This window comes from Anguilla rostrata, chromosome 7 (genome assembly GCF_018555375.3).
Source record: "Anguilla rostrata isolate EN2019 chromosome 7, ASM1855537v3, whole genome shotgun sequence".
Lineage (NCBI taxonomy): Eukaryota > Metazoa > Chordata > Actinopteri > Anguilliformes > Anguillidae > Anguilla > Anguilla rostrata.
In genome coordinates, this window is record NC_057939.1 from 8,295,220 (window position 1) to 8,311,452 (window position 16,233).

General features: G+C 44.0%; 1 long non-coding RNA gene across 4 annotated transcripts in view; it reads left to right on the forward strand.

The window, feature by feature from the left end:
* The first annotated feature begins 515 nt into the window (after window positions 1-515).
* LOC135258922 (uncharacterized) overlaps window positions 516-16,233 on the forward strand; it is a 74,463-nt gene continuing 58,745 nt past the window's right edge. Inside the window, exons 1-2 of one of the 4 annotated variants that reach the window (XR_010331136.1) lie at window positions 516-900; window positions 5,921-5,987. This is a non-coding gene — a long non-coding RNA (uncharacterized LOC135258922). The remainder of the gene's footprint in view (window positions 901-5,920; window positions 5,988-16,233) is intronic. The other 3 variants (XR_010331135.1, XR_010331138.1, XR_010331137.1) reach the window with 3 other exon arrangements.

Genomic DNA, 16,233 nt, shown 5'->3' on the forward strand with positions numbered 1-16,233 from the left:
ATATTGCTCTGAACATCACACCCTCAGGTTTCCCCTCATAAATGCACATAAAGACAGTAATAATGTCTCTCCCCTACTGGTAGCATCTCTTGTATCTTGATGATTATGGGCAATTTCCCAAACGCTGACTGAGGACAAAATCCCTGGATGAATGGTTGAGCTTTGGATCAGAGTTTTTTCTGGTTCTTATTAAATGAAGACTAACCGTAACAATTCCCTGTAGCTGTTCTCCCATTCAGTTGTTAATTTACATACTTGCTTCAGCTCATAATTGTATTAGTGCTGTTTGTTTCCAACTTAAAATTATTTGAATCCTTGCTGAAAACGAACACTTGGGCGTATTGTTAAACAGTGATTAATTAAATCTCCTCTCCATTCGTTTATGGTCTTCAGTACACTGCTCTTTATTACCCAACATTCCATATTTATTGGTATTAAATATATTCCAATTTACTGGATATTATTTATAAATGTGATTATTTTTCTTAATATTACACGTCACATTTTTTTCTTCCTTTAAAACGTGATGGATATATCAAGAAACCTTGTGAACTGGTCTTATTGTTTCAAATGTGGACATTCTATATAACGATTCTATATTTTTTAGTTTCATATAAGGGGCCTAATGAGATTCTTTCTCTCACAAGCATGCGCAGGTAATATAGTTCCCATTTACAACTGAACTGTCTAGTTTCCTATGTTTACTGGTGGCCACTAGATGGTAGTAGCCTCGAGGAATCCAAGTTATTTAAATAATACGAATTTAAACGGTTTCCTTGTGGTTCATCTGCCTCTTCTGGTATCAGTCGTGCCCTAAAAACAATGCTGAGAGCGTGGACTTAAGCTCTTACACGGATACAGAAAGAAGATTTGTTATTCCTTCTTATCGGCTATATAATGGTAGGTTGTTAGGAAGTAACGGCCCTTGAATTATGCACTCAGAACTTCTGACAAAATGAGTCACTCACTTCTCTGCTCGAACATAAACCATACCAGACTCGAGTCCTGCACAGACGACTGTGCAATAATGTGTTTCTTGTTGGTTCTAGGTTAGCCTGTAGAGTTGAATTGATTTAGCTTGACTGGAAGTGCTCGCCCATGCCCTAGCTTTTGAACAGCCGTGACTATAGCATGGCCTATGAAACCTGTAGTTCGTAGTTCAAAGGCTATACATCCTTGCATTGGCGTTTTACTATCCGTATTCGTAATGTTTCATGTGATGACTTTTCGACGGGACGCCATGCAGCATTCGTCCTTGGAACAATGAACACCCTGGAAACGTGAACACAGAACTACAATAACATATTAATTCTGCATCTGTTTGGGGGAGCCGTCGGCATTATTTCCTGAATTAAGAGTTGTTGCCCCGTTTCCTTGCTCGAGCCTGAGGTGAACTCTCTCTACCCGAGCAACGGAACAAACAGATCGTCGGCCGAGATATAAAGCGCCGCGACAGACGAGGAATCTGCCCCGAGCCTGAATCTCATTTGGGGAGGGTAAACACAGTCCTCCGCTATGATGTTCTGCGGGTCTGTTTCTGGCCTTTACTTACAGCTATCATTTAACAAACCCCGTTAGTAATTTGCCTGGAAAGTAGCACTTGTGGCCGCCTGTTTCTGCTAGCTCCCAGCGAGGCCTGTTTCTCACAGACAGGGTGCTGCACATTTCAGTTCGCAACCCCCAATGGTATCTGCATACGACCAAATTGTCTGAAACCAACTGTGAGATGCAGCACATCGCAAATGAAATTCTTACTCAACTAAAGCAGACATTGAACCTGTGTTTTGTAGTTGTCCAATGACCGTGATATGCACTTTTATACGTCGCTTTGGATAAAAGCGTCTGCTAAATAAATGTAATGTAATCCCCTATAGTATGCACAGAAACACATTTTATAGAGACTATCTAGGATCACTGAATAATCACACTTACAAAGTGCAGTTGAAAACCTACCATCAATTGGCCAGATGCTTCATTATGTTCAGTGAATTATTGACTTTATAAGTTATTGTATATTGAAATATAAAAGTTTATGGATTCACTTATTGTTGCTGTCAGAAGCATCAGCTTTGTCTTGGCTGTAGGCCTTAATTCTCAGATCTCATTTGTTTTTCAAATCTGGACTTTATGGGGGACTGTCTAGCTTTTCCAAGTGGCCATATCAAATGTGTGTGCTTAGACTAGCTATATATTTCTAACTTCTGCCATGAAATGATGATGCAAGTCAACACTGAGCAGTGACAGAAAAAAAACTTGAGAGGGCAAAAATCTGATTTGAATAGTTAGACACAAGTCAGCAAGTATCGGATATGTATTCGATTTAGGCCCACATGTCCAAATCTGAATTGAAAATGTAAATTTTGATGTGATTATTTGCTGCTTCTTCGTCCGTACTGGACATGTGACAAAAATCAGATTTGGGTCCCTTCAAACTGCCTGTCTACATAAAGCCAAGTAGTAGAGAGGGTGGATCGGACTGTGTTATCTCCGTAGGTGAAGACATTTCTGACTGAAACAGGTATCAGCCATTGGGCGCCTAACACGAGTGTGCGCGGCCTCTCCTCTTGCGCAGTGAGAAAATGACAGCACCATCTGTTTCCCCGACAGCGGGTGGCCCCCTCCTCTAACGCGGAGCCCCGTGGTGGAGTCAGCAGTTTTCCCTCGAAGACAATGTCGGTTGAAACGCTCTGGCGACAGCCCAAACACGAGCTGGAAAACCCAGACCTGCTTTTCACTGCTAACCTGTAGAAAACAGAGAGCCTTTCTCTTTTTTTTACCAAGCTTTTCACGTGCTGTGGTTTGTTTGAATTAAAAAAAGGAATAGAAGTCACGTTTGTTTTTTAACGACGCTGTGCAGCTGAAAGCCAGGATTGCCCTTTTCTTCTCTGAGCCACGTGAATGCGAACAGAAAAAAAAGTTGAAAGCATGTAGTTACTGGCCTACTACAGCTTTTCCAACTGCTGTAGAAGACTGGTTTGTCCTGAAGGAAGGTGTGGTTGTGTGGATGGCTGTCTCTAGTAATGTTTGTGAAACTAATTCTCCTAGGAAACAGATTTGTCATTTGAATGCTGCTGGGCTGTTTCAGTAGAGATGTCAAGATAAGGTTGATCAAGGGACATCTTTCATCACGACAGTGCCAAAAGACTACACTGAGTAGCCTTCCCATTTCAAACTTCAGGGAAAAAAAATTGCTGCCAGAAGGTGTGCTGTTGACCCAGTAGGGGGCACTATTCTCTGTGGACCAAATAAAATACAATGGCCCAGCACTGTGATGAGGGGGTGCTATGCTGCAGAAAGTGCTGTCGCTCCAGTCGCTCTATTTTAAAAATATTTTGTAATGTGATGCTTGACACTTTGCCTAAAAGCGCCTCATGCTAGGTTTCAACAATGGTTGCTAACATGTGCATGTTCGCACATTATCCCAGACGAAACAATGTGCCGCTTGTCGCACACAAATCAAGGTCTGGAACCATTTAGCCCTCTCCCTCTGGTTCACATTACAGTCAGCCCTTTATGACATTTTTTTGAAAGATGGAATTACATTGCTAATGACTGCCTGAGGGGGGTAACTTCTGTTTTGCGTGTGCTTGTGCGTGCAAGTGTGCTTGTGGTGGGGCAACTGATTGTACATGCAGTTCAACAAACACGTATCACGTAAGTTTGTTACCTATCAAAGAAATGTTTGCTTTGATGATGGTGGCTGATGCTGGACTTGGAAATGGTAGCTCTTTAAGCCCAAGTGATGTTTGTCTGTTTGCGTGTGTGTGCCTGTGCTTAAGAGACCTGTTAAAAAGTAGCTTATATGACTTAGACTGTGCTGAATGCTGTTAGAAGGCCTTTGATGGTTATTTGCAATTCAGTGAGGCCTTGACATTAGTTGAGCAAAAATGTTTCTGTGGTGATGAAAGCAATTACTGTCTTTCATCTCTGTATATTGACTACATTCCTAAATAAATTCTCGGTTTATTATCAGTGTTTTTTGTTCAGAATCACATATTCTCTATTCATGGATAGATTTGCATTTTGATGTAGTATTTTAGAAAATGGACAAACCATATTCTCTTCGGTGTTGCATGTTTTTGTGTGTGTGTTTGTATAAGCGTGCTTGTGGTGGGGCATTTGATCGTGCCAGCAACTCCTTCCCACAGAGTCTCAACCTTTACCTGAGATATTACGTATACCAAAAAGCCCCATCCGGACCCAGGACAAAATGTGCTTTGGGTCATGTCTGTTCTGTTTTCTTCTCTGCAATTGAGCTTTTATCACCCACTGTAATCACCAGGTGTGGTGACAGTAATAGAGCCCCATAGTTTGATGTGTTCCTCACTTATAAAACACATCCCATCAACCCGAGTGTTTTTGACCTTATTTCAGGTACACTATAATTGGCGCCGAGAACATGACCGTGTTACTAGGGTGAAGGCAAGCCCACAAGATTGGTTTTTTGGGGGCAGATTGTTCAGACAGCACCATACATGCCCAGTGCTTGTGCAAGGCCGTGTTTGTTACAAAACAAAGGTGGGATTAGGCCTGTCTTCAGGGCAACACTCGCTCAGCATTTTCTGTGTCTCTCTAGGGAGTTGACAAGTTGCACGTCTGCACACGAGTTTGGCCTCATAACCTAAACAGGACCGCGCTGAGTGCTGCTTATTTACATTGTAGGCTACTGCTGTTAGCAAGTCGTCATACAAGAGCACGGCAAAGTTGGTTTGTGAAGCAGTGACATGCACACACAGTCAATTTTACATAAAACAGGGGGTCCTGGGTTCGTAAAAAAAGCTACACCATGTTTGGTGCTGCCACAACTGTTCCAGTTTAGAATCATGTGACCTTTATGTAACCTGGCTATTGGGCCACGTGGCCTTGGTCAGTAAATGCAATATGCGAACAGGCCGGTTTTCCACAGGAAAATGAACACGGAGTGAAGCCTAACCATCATGGAAGTGGCACATCATTGTCATCTTTCCAACGATGCAGCTAGTTTCTGAATTTTTCAGCTCTATCATAGAAGCGATTCGCTCGTGGCCAAAAGTCATTTGTGGCTTCGACGGTACAGTTTGTCTTGGCCATCTTGCCTCAGCCCTTTGCTGGCTGTTTTATTAATTCCAGCTTATCAGGTTGCAGTGGGGCACTTCTGCAGCTACATCCATTGCTCCTGATGTTGGGAAGACTCTTCCAGCTTGAGACCATACCAGATGTTTGTGTGCCCGACTCACCCGGTCTGTCTGAGGTCAAGAGGGGTCTCAGTGTAATCCCCAGCACCAGGTCCAGCAGGAATGTGCATGTCTCCAAAATGTGAAACAATGGAGCGTCTGACCAGTGGAGCTGAGCACGCTTGCTGTATGGCATCATTGTTAAAGATCATTTCCTGGTTTTATTCAGATCTGTTGGTTTTACAGTCAGAGACTGTGTCAGAGACTAACCAGGAGATGGGCATTGTATGATTGAAAAATGCGTGTGTGTGCATGCATGCATTTGACTATGCAAAGCCCTATTTGTTACCTATCAAAGAAATCTTGGTTTTGATGATTTGATGAGGGTAGCTGATGCTGGACCTGTTAATGGTAGGTCTTAAGAGTGGTGTGGTGTGGTGTGTGCATGTGTGTGCGTGTATGCATGTGTGTTTGTGTGTGTGTGTGTGTGCGTGTGTGTGCCTGTGCTTAAGAGACCTGTTAAAAAGTAGCTTATATGATTAGACTGTGCTGAATGCTGTTAGAAGGCCTTTGATGGTTATTTGCAATTCAGTGAGGCCTTGACATTAGTTGAGCAAAACTGGTTCTGTGGTGATGAAAGCAATTACTGCCTTGCATCTCTGTATATTGACTGCATTCCTATTCTCAAAGGTCACAAGCTGTATTTCAGAACCTTTACTTCAGCCATTTACCACACGGTGCCTAATTCTCTTTCATCTCTCCAACAGGACTGGCTGATTCCCTTCACTTCTCCATAACCCTGGAAAAAAGCATCTGTCAAATAAGTGTGTTAAGGTAATGCTTTTAGTTCCATTCTATTCATTTGTATGTTGCTTTTTGCAGAGACACTGGGTGTGTGTACATGCACGCTAATGCTCTGATCTTACTCCAATTATGGCAATGCTCTGATTATTGAAATGGTCATGTAAACGCCTTTATCTGATTATCTTTATTGGTGTAAGGCCGTAATCAGCGTATTCAAAACCCAATTAAGAGACCTGGATTTTTACCCAATCTTTTGTTTTTTGTTTTTTGGTTGCATGTAGACGATTAGACGTCTTTGATTTCTTTCAGCTTTTTGAAACCGTGCCTGTCAGGCGAAAGTTGAAGGTTCTGGATGAATCTAAGCATGGTTCCTCTGGACACTGTTTCCATTGCGCATATGCTGATTGTGGAAAGAATCATGCAAAAATGGCTACTGGAGTACTCACATTAATAATATGCATGTGTATGCAATAATCAATGTACTGGCATAAACTGATTGATACCAATAATCTGGGTACTGGTGCACATATAAATGTAGCCTTAACAGGATAACAGAACATTGGGAAAGACTATGCTTGAACCCACAGAAAAAAAAAAACAATAAAATAAAATAAACCAACAACTGAGGTAAAAGAAACCCAACAAAAAAACCAAACAATGGGAAGTGAAAACGCACAAGCTTTTGTGCAGCTATGCTGATTTGTGCCAATAAGCTATTCTGGCTTGAATACTTGCGGCTTTATTGAGCACATGCTTCTCCTCTCCACTCACCCTCCCTGGTCTGATAGAGCATCAGCCAGCGCCTGCCATTCATTATCCAGTGCACGTGTTTTTTGTGTTTTAGGATCGTAAATATCCACCCGGTGACATCAGCCGTGTGCTGCATCTTTAGGAGGCGGAGTGACCGTAAACAAACTCTCTGCTTCTCTTTGTAGACCAAACCAGGAGTCTGCTCCTGTCTGACCTCTCTCCCTCTATCATTCTCCCTCTCTTTTCTCTCTTCCCCCTCTCTGTCTTGGAATTAAAGCCGTGTGGTGCTTATGGGGTCACCACAGGCATCTCCAGAGGCTGTTGCCTGGAGTCTGATTTATTTAGGGCCAAACAGCTGGAAGAGGCATCACAGAGGCTCGCTGCAGTCCCGTGGACCAGATGAATGCTTCACATTCTTTTCATCTCAGTCAACATTGAGGCAGGAGTATTTTATCCTGGGCAATGTTGGGTTTTTTCAGGTAGTACTCTTAAAACCCGGTCAATGCTGGGTCCTTTCAGGTAGTACTCTTAAAACCCGGTCAACGTTGGGTCCTTTCAGATTTCTTACATCCCAGATCATCGTCCCATAATCTAACAAACATTTGAATACTGTATCTCAGTCTTAAATGGTTAGTATTGGGTTGGGTGCTCCCAGACCACTGAAAACACCACTGGTGCTGAGACAGGAACATGCTTTTGACTTCACTGATCTCGCAATAGGAGTATGTGCACAAGTTTGGTACCCATGTAAAAGCACCTTCAATCCATTGCAGACCATCCCTCCTTTAGATAACTCACGGCCTTGGGGCTTAACAGTGTGTACACATTGCGGCGATATACTAGGAAGCTGTGCCTCCATGGACAAACAGTGACACATTCATTCTCTCTGAGTCACTTACTTACCACAGATAAGCAAGTTCACGCTCAGAATGGCCGTTGAAACTTGTAACAGTTTCAAGTACACATGTAACCCTGGCTTGACAGCAAACGTGCACGTGTTCCCCGTTGGGGAAGTTAGGTAATGTCTAGATTCCTTGCTGTGTGGTTACTCGAAATGATGGATACATACAGTCTGTTAATTCAAGTCTCAATTTAGTGACAGAAATTGGACCCTGTCAGCAGCCAGAGTCTGGACTTTTGGCATTTAAACCTCTACTATTTTTTTGTTTTTGCCAAAATGCCTGTTACCGCTTCAACAGGAAACCTAGCCTTGTGTCTGGGAACTCCAAAACCAGACATGGGGAAGCGGAGATGGTGTTATGCATGTGTGAGTGCGCCATTTTAATGTTTCAGGGCGGCCAGCTGGCGGTCCTGAATGCTGTTGTAAATTTGTGGACTTTTCTAGGTTTTCCTTTGAAAAGTGCACAGTGCTGATCTGAAAGACCAGTTAAAGTACATGCAGTCTGTGAAAGCCACCTGTGCAGAATCCCTGCATGTGTGTTTGCGTGTAGCGCGTGATCATCTGTGTGGGGAGGTTCTTCTTGAAACAGGGGAGCAGCTGTGGAGTCCTTGTATTCAGGGACTGAGAGGTCAAAGGTCACATTTTAACTTAAAAAAAGAGGTGTCCAAACAGAGGCATTTGATGCTTGTTACAGCTGGTCTCAGAATGGCACTTTGCCACACCTTTACAATTTACTGTATTAGACAGTACTGCATTTATAGTTTTCCTTACAGCAACTTCAACTTCCTGAAATGAGCACAACAACTTTTAGCTTCCGGAATACCATTACAGTACCATATATTCCATATTTCCTTCTCTGAAATGTATTCAATGTAAAGTTGTTCATTAGATTAAATCTCTTGCGTTTAAAAAGTCAGCAAATACAGTGCATATGGACCTGCCTTTATGGTTACTGTTTGTTTACTCTGTTAACACAATAGTTAATCTGTTATGTCCAATGTAATTATCATTCTCTATTGGATAGCGATTTACATAACACAATATTGTGACGCTCTCCCCTCAAGCCATTTAGGAATGGAATGACTGCGGCTGATTCATGACACAACACATAGTTCCCTTTCTCTTTTAAAAGGGTAATGTTTTTTTTAGGGCCAATTTTAGATATTTGTTACCCTGATTTCTGGAATCATGCACCTTGCCTCTTTCCAAGGAGAAGAACTCCAAGATATTTTGGTCTCTTTTATTACTCTGATTATATAAATCATTTTGAGAGAGAGAGAGGGGGAGGGAGAGGGAGAGAGAGGGAGAGTGAGAGAGAGAGCGAGGGAGAAAGAGAGAGAAGAGAGAGAGAGAGAGATCCACACTAAACTGGTTTCAAAGGGAGAGGGCCTGCTATAGTAATCTCTCTGTTTACTTCAAAAGGATTTCCCTCTTCTCCGCACCCTCGCTCTCTCAGTCTCGTCTGTTTCAGATGGAAACCATCTGCCCATAGTGCTTTCCAGTCAGCCTTAGGAATATTTCTTAGCTTCCTTGCCTGTAAAATTCATTCGTATTATTTCACCTTGTGTGCAGCACCAGTGTAAACAGTGATTTTTTTTGCCAGGCTAAGAACTTTTAAAGCCAAAATGGCTTCCCTTGAATTGCTCACTGCTAGCCAGCACTGTCTGCCAGTACCTTTCCAGACAGCTTCTGACATTCCCATTCTCACCTCCAACATCAGAAACAAACCCTGGCCTAGTCTTTCAGACTGTTTTGAACAGTCTCACCCTCCACCACTACCCAGTCTCAGCTGACATTTTCCTTAACTTTTACCATTTTGTAAGGAATTGGTATCATTTTAGATATGCAATCAGTTATTTAGCAATTGCATCTCTTACCCTTGGTGAACATTTGGGCGAGACACTCCGTCCCCATTTTCAGGAAATTGAAATGCCAAACCCGCAGAGGAAGTAAGCCAACACCCGCAGAGGAAGTAAATCAATACCTATGCATGAGAGAGCTGCCCTCCATTTGGGTTGTGAGGCCGTGAGATGTAACGTGGTGATGTGGCAAAGGTTTCGTTTGATAGAAGTCACGGCAGGAATCTCTCCAGGGCGGCTAGGGGCAAGGTGGGCATTGTTCTAGAACCAGCTGTAATTCAGTGATGTTGACAGGAAGGGCAGCTACAGCATGGTCACTGCTGCTGTTGCTGCCATGGCTGCTGTTTCTCATTGCGGCGTTCTGTGGTTGCAACTGCTTTTGCTGCTAACCCCAAGAAACTGACTTGTGCAACAGAAAAATCCCTGTTGTAATTCACGTCAGTTCAGTTTTATTTTTATAACACTTGTATAGTAGAGAGACACTGTCACAAAGACACTTTAGTATAAGTGCTATTGCAACAAAATCCAACAAAAAATGTCCTCTTTGTTTGCTGTGAGTCTTGCGGTACAACTTCTATTATTACACCACACCACAACGCCCCAGTGCTACTATCCTTCATATGTTATGTAAAAGTTGTGTAAGTCGCTCTGGATAAGAGCGTCTGCTAAATGCCTGTAATGTAATGTAATGTAACGTTACTACCAGCACCACCCCCACGACCGATACTATTCCTATTACTTGTACAACTGCTAGTATTATACCAGTAAATCCACAATAGACGGGAAGGAATGTTGATGAGCCCGTCAGCCAAACACAGGCAAAAAAAAAAAACAGCAACGTTAATTTGGTTATATGGGCCTGTCATTTTGCGGGAGGGAGGTTTTGGAAATAGAAATTTACAGGCTGCAGTTATCGGCCCCTGAGTGCTGGCCTGGCGTTTGAACTGTGAGTGCAGAGTCGCCACGTGAGCGTCGCTCTCCTCGACGATGTGGGCAGCGGGCACCGTTAGCGATCCACTGCTAATCCATCCTTCAAGGAAAAGGCCAAACCAAACCCCTCAAACGCTTCCAACCTCCTTACCATGCAAAACTACCCAAGCAATTAAACTGTGTCTGCTACAGTTATTAAAGGTACGGACTCCTGCCCCTTCTCCCTCCCCCCTGCCCCCACTCCTCCCTTCTTCTGCACGTCTTGTGCGTGTGCTCAGGAAGTTATTAACGTTAGTAGCGGCCAACGCGGGTCACACTTGGCCCCATGAATGAGCTTTGTTTTTACAGTGACTTGTGGAGTTAAGGAAAACAGTCATAAATTTTGCAGTGGTCAGCGCCAGGCTCTTATGCAAAGACAGGACTATAGCCAAGCAGTCTGTGGAGCTCTTCACAGCCAGTGTAGCATTTAATGACTTGGTTAAAAGAAATTTGTCTATCAGCATGAAAAAGGTGAGAAAGAGTTGTGTCTGTACTTGCATGAATGTGTGTGTCTGTGAGAGAGGGAAACAGAGACAGAGATGCAGGGAGAGAAAGAAAGAACAACAGAGAGTATTTGGAATGAATCAGAAGTGTAATGAGCAGATGTAATTGTATGTAGTGGTAAGTCCAGCACGTGCGTCATTCGGTAATTTAATCCTGATGTTGGCTTTGAATGTATTTCTACACACACAGGCGGCATTTTCACTGATCATTATTGAACTGTTATTGTCCAGCGGTGCCTCGCCTGGTCCAAGACCAGCAGGGCAGTAAATTCCAGGCGAACGCAGTCATTACTGTGGGGTTCAGCCACAGCTCAGCCCTGGGCTCCACTGCCCCAAAGTTCTCCCTGTCCCGCCAACCGTCAACAGGCAGCAGGGAACGCTGGACCCCGCCAAGTGTCAGCAGTCCATGGGGCTGCTGGAAGCGGGAACACGGCGGGAAGAGGAGCCGCGGTGTGCGCGCGGTGGCGGTACGGCGACTGCATCTCCGCTGGTTCACTCAGCGCCTGCCGAGGAGCACTGTTGTCTCGCGGGCGGGGAGGAATGTTTGGCAGGCCTGTGTCTCCCCTTGGCAGTGAAAGGGTACCTGGGCAGCCCTGAGCTCTAGTCTGACAAGGGGAGGGATTGAGGCTGGAAAAGGCCCACTGCCCAGGCCACTGTTAACTTTAATGGACTGGGGATAGAGAGAGAGAGAGACCCTCATCTGATTGATCAGCTCCACTGCCTTCTGCAACCTACCACCGGTCCACCGGTCTGTAGATGCGGTCTAATTCACATGCAGGCCGCACGATACAGACATGTGATTTCAGTTTTTTCCAGCTCAACGCAAATACACTGGAAAATCCATTATTACATTTTTTTTCTTTCTACCTTTTTCTTTCCCCTGGCCCGAATTCTACTTTGGCTCCGCAGTTACTTTCATTGTGCGAACCAGACTGTGTCGGGGCGGAGGTGGCGGTTGCCAGCATACCTGTTTTTCTCATTACATAACAGGTAATCATAGACTCTTTGCACTGTCGGTGCCGCTCTGTATCAGGTGGGGCGAGTGAATAGGTCATTGCTGCATCGCGTGCTATTAGCAATTACTGCCTTAAAAAAACAGTGAATCAGTGTACAGGTGTATCTCGACTCATGGCCGCTGCCAAGGGGGGGGGAGGGGCAGCACTGTCGTCAAACCCATTACCTCACTAGGAGCTGAGCAACACGCACACAGGTCGTGACCCCCAGTCGGTGAATGAAGCTCATAAACTCGGGGAGGCAACGTTAATAACCGAACAGTGACTGGCTGTAGGGCTGGGCCTGGGCCTGGGCCCTGTCAGCGAACAGAAGAGAAGAGGAAAGGGAAGGGAAGGCCAAGGAGAGAACGACGGTCTGACTGGAGGAGAGGTGGGAGAGGGTGAGATGGGTAGAGAGAGAGAGAGTGAGAGATAGAGTGAGAGAGAGGGAGAGAGTGAGTGAGAGAGAGAGAGAGAGAGTGAGAGAGAGAGAGAGAGAGAGAGGGAGAGAGAGAGAGAGAGTGAGAGAGAGAGAGAGAGAGAGAGGGAGAGAGAGAGTGAGAGACTGAGACTGTGTGGCTCGGTCTGAGGGAGAGAGAAAGCGGAGAGTGAGAAATCCGGACGGGTGGCGGAGGAAAAGGGAGAGGCCGCTGTCTCGCTCTCCCTCCGCCTGCTCTGGCTTTCCTCAGAAAGCAACGGCAGGCAGGAAACAAACAGGGAGCCGCCAAGCGCTCGGTCCGAGACGAGGCGCTAACTGTGCGCTAACGGGCTCGTTTGTCAGGAAGCTCCCTGTGACGGGAGTCAAAAAGGTCGCTCGACAGCTTTAGAGGTTCCACTTTGTTAGCTTTAAAAATTTGTATGAGCCGCCCAGATTTCATCTGATTTCACTTGGCTTGCATAATATCGCCCGCACGGCTCCTCTGTAAACTTGGTTAGATACGTATACGGTAGGGATGTGCATAGATATCATTGCCTATATCTGTATCTGTTTAACCGACTAAGCGATGTGTCTCCGTTTTCATATTTGGAAAACCTGCTGGTGCTGGCAAAATGTGGACCTGGGGTGGGGGTGGGGGGCGGTGTGTACCTGTTCATCTTGTTATTTAGCAAATGCTGTCTGTCTATCTGCTCCAAAATGCAATGGAATTAATTTTTTTTACCGTGCGCAACAAATTTATTTTCAATTTTAATGCTCACTTTCACCATTAATTTCATTCTCTAAATGTCATTTATCAACCTAATATCTGTATATAACGCATTATCTGTGTTTTTAAAGCACGGCTATGCCCATGATATATAGACAGGATGTTATTCCCTTCTTGACCGGCTAAATGTTGCACGGTTTCTATTTCAGTTGGAGCAGTAAAACGCAGGCCCACCGTGCTCGTGCGCTCTTATTAAAAGACCCTCCGCTTGGTCGGGGCCTGTCCGTTTGACTCCGTATCTGATCTCAGTTTGCATTGCAGAAGTGCTCTGAAAAAACAGCCGTAAAAACCGTGGCTATGTTTGTCAGCTCGCCTGGGTGGCTTTGGACTTTTGCAGGCGTAGCTGCAGCAGACGTGGCCTTAGCTTCTCACGGGCTTCAGGAGAAGGCTGTAGTAGAGTAGTTCACTCTGGCGTCATCTTCGGGTTATTGAATTTCACCCCCCTGCCTCTTTCACCCCCCCCCCCCCCCCATGTGGCCTTTTGACCTGGTTTTGCTCCAGTAAAGAAGCTCACAACACTATGAACCATTCCCCAACCTGTGAACACCAGTCAGTCTAGATCATCAGAATGTACTTTATATTAGTTTTATTGCCAGCAAATTGTGGAGAGTTATGTTGAACGTTGAAGTATGTTGCTAATGCCATCAGTTCAGTCTAGGTCTTCAGGTCTGTCTGTGGAGGTTAACTCATGTTATAGTCTTCAAAGACTCCACAGCACTCACTGACTGGATATGACTCTACCTGGCATTCTCAATCTGGCAACCTAACTGTCCTGTGGAACCAGTTGGCTATACAGCTATTAGCAGCATGTCTTTCCCCTCACCTTCCCATCATGACCAAGTCATCACTGTAAATGAGAGTCAAGAGGTCGGTTGCCATTACGTAAAACGGTTAAATGAAATGTCAATAGATCGTTGATCTCCTGTTTTTTGTTTTTCTATGAGCTGGAATCCTTTCCCATAATTACAGGCTCCCGCGGAGTCGCTCCTTGTTCTGATGTTCTGTTTGAAAATAACATGGCTCAGTCCTCCGAGAGCTCGCTCTGGCTGTTCCCTCCTTGCATTTATTTGCTCTGCTAAGACTCTCATCCAGGTCGACTTATGTGGCCTAGTTTTTACTGATGATCTGTTTACACAGGTGGGGGGGGGGGTTTACTAGTGTAAGTCACTTTGTGGGCCTACGGATGGACGGCATGTTGGTGTTCGACCCCCCACGGTCATGCCGATGCCCTGACTCCTATACTGCTATCTTGAGTGTTAAAGGCACAGCAAAGAGAGACCATGCAGGGCTGATCTGAAGTCCAGGCAGTTCTGTGGAATTACGTAGAAGACATGAGACTCAGCCGCTTTGCGTGCGAGTAGCACAGTGGAAGGAACTGGACTTGTACGAAGTCGCAGTTCGATTCGGAAGACATGCTGTTACCTGAGCAAGGTATAACGAATGCTTCAGTATATCCCGCTGTAAGGTAATGTAAAAATGTAAAAGTTGTAGTTGCTCTGGATAGCGCTGCTAAACTGTAATGAATGTAAGCTACTGAAGGTTTTTTTTTTAAAAACCTGCCTGTATAAAGCAACATTAAGATTTTACTTGGGGCAAATAATTACCCAGTGTTGACTATTTTTCAAGGATCAATTAACCTTTGGTCAAGCAAGATAAACCAGAACTTTGACTGAGTAATGGCAATGAGCTTTTTTGTTTGTTAAATTAACCGTTGACCTGTTTCAAGTGGGTTTCTGTGGAGTTATTTGTTCAAGTGGCGAAGAAGCTTGGTTGCCATGTTTTCATGGGTTTTGTATCCATGGTGTCCATGTTCTCAGAAAAAAAAAACTGTGGAATCTCAACTTAAAGATGCGTCTGGAAGTGCAGTGATGTCATGCTGTGGGTTTATGTTGGATGGGGTTGGAAGAGGCCACTTGTGGATCTTCGGATGGGGTTTTGGCACCAGTAATCCCTGAGTGCAGATCAGCTGAGTCACTAAGGGTGGTGATAATTTTGGACGTGCCTCTGGCACCCCTGTAGTAGTAGTAAAGGAAAGCTCCACAAGTTGACCTTTAAGGTTACCAGAGCTTTGAAATCCACCAAGTCAACTGCCATTACATGACGTGTCGTCTGCAGGATACAAAGGACTTGGACTTAAAGTAGTATTTGCATTATCCTGCAATTACCCACCTTTCCCCAGTCTTTATACTGGAATGGCTGGTATGCCACCTTCCATCACAGTTAAGTGCTTCTCAAGAGTTTCCCACAGGAATAACTACAGCGACCACATGATCTTACTCCACACAGATAGTGACTTCTGTATTTATTATCTATTTTTACTGTATCATTTTTACCAGCCAGGCACTCAAGCAAATCTATACAGAGAGTCAGTAGCTGCCCAGGCTCATGCTCTCTGCTTAATAAAAAAGTAAGCAAGTTGAAATATTTTGTTATACAATTAACATGTTTCCCTCATAACTTGATGTCTGTGCTCATCTACTTTTTCCATGAATGTCTAAACTTGGTTGCAGTTCGCACTTATAACTGCTATAATGGCAGCTAGTATGGCCATGCAAATATCAGTTATTTATATCAGCTATTGATTTATCATACAAATGGATACTCTGGGCATCAATGAACAACCCAAGTTTACAGTAGCAAATTGCATAACAAAATATTTTTACATAAGGATGTGCACACATGATGCTATTTTATTTAATTTTGTTCAGGAATCTTGAACAAAACATGAAACTCTTGCCTCAGTTATTAATACTCACACACTAACTAATAACCAAAATATTAATACTGTTGCTTACAGGGACATATAGCCTAATTTCTGTCCCCAGCAAAAACACATCAATTTATATTGTATAACCTTGTAATATTGTTTTGTGACTCGGTTAAATTACTGTTTGGTTGGCCAGGGTTTAAAAAATATATATATATAAAGCGTGTGCTTTGTGTGTGTAACCTGACTCTTATATGCTGAAGAACCTTTTGTTGAGATAATTATAATATAAACATACCAGCATACCAATAAGCAAATGCCTTAAAACACACTCAACCTGTTCACTTCTCGGTCCTGCCATTGTGTTTTGTGATTTGTAAAAAACACGTC